General features: G+C 36.5%; 1 non-coding gene across 1 annotated transcript; it reads right to left on the reverse strand.

Moving 5' to 3' along the window:
* Nucleotides 1-4,039: 4,039 nt before the first annotated feature.
* On the reverse strand, nt 4,040-4,150 carry LOC148694362 (small nucleolar RNA R71). Its single transcript, XR_015967086.1, has one exon. It is a non-coding gene; the product is annotated as a small nucleolar RNA R71 (small nucleolar RNA).
* Between the last annotated feature and the right edge of the window lie 355 nt (nt 4,151-4,505).

Raw genomic sequence — 4,505 nt, forward strand, 5'->3', positions numbered from 1 at the left:
TATAAACCATGAATGACAATGCCCCAAATTAATTGTGAACAACACTAATTAACTCTCAAATTTTCCTAAGTTCATTGAATTGGATTCAGCGATGTAACCAAATTATTCTTCTCAAGTTCCCTAACTATGAAAAGCATGATAGAGATACATCTCAAAGATCATTAAATTTTGTGAAAATCATAAGCATTGACAAAGCATTTATAACTATGAAAAGCATAATACTCCTGCCAAGAATTTACTTAACTCAATCATGGCTAGTGACTTTTACTACTTACAAATATAAGTTCATAACGATTAGGTGAAATTCCATTATATTCTAGCATCAAATCCCTAAATGCAAACTAAGTGTGCACCCTTAATAAACATACAAGAATAAGTTTTCTATCAAGCAGATAAGTAAATCGCATTCATGTTTTATGAAACAATAACTGGATGTAATCAATTTATATAAAACATATGATCATGGCTTCAAATTCATCTCTAGCTAAAAAGAAACTTAGTTACACATGTTCATCATAACTGAAAAGCAATCTAAAATAAACATGGAAAATTAAAACAAAGATAGAAAGAACTCTGAAAATTCAAACAACTTCTATGGATGAATGGTAGGCATGGCACACTTCCCTCCGTTCTTTCTTCTTTTCTTTTTTTTTTTATTTTTTTTTATTTTTTATTTTTTTGCTGCAATAATGTGTATATATAGGGTGTAGGCACAACTGAATCCCAGGAGAAAAAGGATTAGGTTGTTTGAATTATTAAGACTTCTAGAATTAGATAGGAAGTGTTGGAATGTAATAAGGATTCATCCTTGCAGCTGGAGATAAGATAAATTAAGATAAGGTTTGGATAAGATAAGAGAAGATAAGGTTCCCTGATAAGTCACACTTTGCATGCATTTATATCCTCCTTATTTGGCGTCTTTGTGATTGTTTTGGATTAAACTAGTTGCATTTTACATTATTTGGTGTTAGTGTGCAGCCAAGGGTGAATTTGGATCAATGAGAAGGCAAATAAAGTAAAAACATTCCTTTTGGTAGCTGGGCATTACTCTAAACGTGGAAAGGGTTCTTGGGAATTAATTCGAAGTCTAAATATGAGGAATCTAGGACTAATGTGGCTGCTGAAATTCAAGAGAAGATGTGATTAGGAAAGTGGTTCATTGGAGTCACATTGGATTGTCTAAACAAAGCAAAAACATGCGGACACCTTGTTCATTCCACATAACCTGTGCCGTGTACTCCCTTGCTTTGTCCAGCTCCCTTTTGCACCAAAAACATTCACTCCCATTAATTAAACCTTTCAGCCATAGTTACACCAACAAACATCATCATACCGTGCACTCCCATGTGATTCCAAGGCAGATTATGTACTTCTATACCAAAACATGCATTCACATGCATGATTCACAATCTGACCGTGCATTCCATTACCTTTCTACACTTCATCTTTGCAGAAATCCACATGCATCTCAATTAAACATTCCATGCCATTTCAGCGCTCCTTCATGTCCATCCCGTGCACTTCCATTCCCATGTCCAGATTATTATAACCAGTTTCAGATTGTCCACTCCCTTGTGGCAGACTTTGCACATGTATCTTGGATTAAATAACCACATACCTGCAGATTATGTCCATGCTTTGCATCCATCACTCCAGAAATCCACTCATCCCACCATTTGATGCGATTCCAGCTCTTCCTTGTCTAGACCGTGCACATTCATACCCTTTTTCAACATTCCTTTCACATGGATCTTGTCAGCTTTCACATGTCTTCCTATTGTTTTCCATCATTAACCATATTCTGAAATTCACCAAGTAGGACTGACTCACTCTTCCTCTCGGATCACATTCCATCACACACACTCTATTTGCTCCATTTTCTGTCCCTCATCCTCACTCACTCTCCCCCTCCATTGGATTGTACTCGACATTCTCTCCCATTCACAGAAACTGTCCATTTTCTCTACCATCCGCAGGTTCTTATTCATTTTTCAGTCCATTACACACACAAAAACCTCTCCCATTTCACTTCATTTTCTCTCCATTTCTGTCCCAAGGGCAGAAACCATTCAACCATAACCAATATACCTTCATCCGCACCACATTTGGAACACTAACACCGAAGGCACTCTTCAAGGAATTCAACATCAGTTTTTGCTTCAAGGGTTTCTTCTTATTAATTCTATGTTCATTCATGTTTTATATTTTTATGTTAAATCTTTTGTAAACATGAATTGTAACTAATCCTCCTCTAGGGATTCGATGTAACCTTGCAAAGTTTGCCATGTAATTAAGTTAGAATGCTCAGTTTGTCCATCTATTTCTTGTTTCATTCTCTGATTTAATGGTAACTTAGTGTGTTGATTTTAATGTTTGATCATCATTTGAATTAATCACTAAGTTGTGTAGCCAAGATTAAAGCACACATCATGCATAATCTTGGTAGATATGTGAATGAATGAAGGGAATGTTTAGCAAACATCCTGCCGAGTTTTTCCCTTTGGTTTTATGAAAGTTTCTTGTGCATTACATACTCTTGATTATGAACCAAAATTGCACATCACAACTAGGTTCATGATTAGAGACATTTGATCAAATCCACACATCATATGGTTGATCATGTCCAAGTGAAACAAACTCAAGAAATAGGTAGATGAATGAGTACAAACTAACTTAACAAACATGGACTTGGTTTAGCAATGGTGAAACCGAATCCCTAGCTTCATCTCCATTGGTACTATCTCATTTTATTAGTTGTTGAGTCATTGATTTGTGTTTACTTCACTTTCTTATACTTTCAAATTACAACAACAAATCTGCCTATTTAGACTAGTTGATTCAATTCTTAATCTGCCGAGTTTTGGTTAGTTCGATTCATTTCTTAGAATTCTTGCAAAACAAGTAATTACATAGGTCCAATTAGTCCCTGTGGATTCGACACCCTTGCTTATGCCATTATACTAAATATATTCTAGCATTAGGAAGGAATAATACATCAACAAAAATGGTGCCGTTGCCGGGGACTGATTTCAGTCCCTTGTAATTGCTTGTTTGCTTGTTTGCTTGTTTGCTATTTTGATTAGTGTCAAGGTTCATAACTTGTCGAATTGATAACTGGAAGTTGGTTTAAGTTGCATATATTTCGTGAGTAGAGAGGAATCCCTTAGCCATTCCATTATCCATTGGTTTACATCAATTTGCTTTACAATCTGTTTTCTTTAAGTCTTAAGCTTAGAATCTGTCTTATCTTGTGTTTTGAAGCATTTTGAGTCAAGCCCAAACCTAATTTTCGTCCAAAGTTGAGTTTAGTGTCAAAACTGCCCAGTTTGTGTTTTTAGGCAGTTTTGAGAGTTTTTAGCTTGTTTTGAGTCTTGTGAATCTGTTTTGAGTCCTTTGAGTCCTTTCAAACGTTTTTAAGTTTATTCTTGTTCATTTCATTGTTGTTTGCTAGTAGATTTTCATTCACACTTGTGTTATTTTATTTCAGGTAGTATATGTCAAATAGACTTGTTGAGTTAGGCCAAAGAATTGAACGGTTGAAGGGCCACACTTTGGACAATTTTGTGCCATCAAGTTCATCCTTTAGCCGTGAGGAAGAGGAAGGGAATTCACCTAGTTCAACAAGTAAAGAATCTGAGCAATTTAATTGGGAAAGAGAAGAAGAGATGGCGGGCAACGAAGATGAACTTCGAGCTTTGGAGGACTTTGCTCAACCAATCATACCAAATTCACCTTCATGCATCTTGCTGCCCACAGAAGCTAGAAACTATGATCTCAAATCTTCACATTTCCATATGTTTCCTTCATTTTATGGCCTACCTAATGAAGACCCTTTAGCTCATATTAAAGAGTTTTACAATGTTGTGAGTGGTTTACCTTTGCAGGGAGTAAGTGAAGCAAATTTGAGGATGAGGGTGTTTCCTTACACCTTGAAAGATAAGGCCAAGAGTTGGTTGATGACTCTAACACCAGGTTCCCTCACTACATGGGATGCCGTGGCTAAGAAGTTCTTGGAGAAGTTCTTTTCCACTCAAAAGACAGCCACATTAAGGGGACAAATCTTCAACTTCAAACAAGATGATGGAGAACCTTTCAATGAGTGTTGGGAGCGTTTTAAAGGCCTCTTGATACAATGTCCACACCATGGGTTACCTTTTCACTTACAAATGCAAATTTTTTATGATGGACTAACCCAAAATTGCCAATCAACTGTTGATAATGCAGCAGGTGGAGCATTGAAGAAAAAGAATGCTCAAGAGTCATATAACATTTATGAGATGTTGGGGTCTAATGCTCAACACAAAGATTTAAGGGGTAAGAAAGTTGGAGTCTATGAAACAAGTTCTAATCATGAGCTTTTGTTGCAGGTAGCTAACCTAGAAAGGAAGCTTGAATCCGTGATCAACATGGTGCCAAAAGCAAATGAAGTGTGTGCCATTTGCAACATACCAAGCCATCCTACTCACCAATGTCCATCTAGGGAGGCTTATCCCGAGTATGTTCAA

This window comes from Pyrus communis, chromosome 9, assembly GCF_041283825.1.
Source record: "Pyrus communis isolate YQ-2024b chromosome 9, ASM4128382v1, whole genome shotgun sequence".
In the NCBI taxonomy this organism is placed as follows: domain Eukaryota; kingdom Viridiplantae; phylum Streptophyta; class Magnoliopsida; order Rosales; family Rosaceae; genus Pyrus; species Pyrus communis.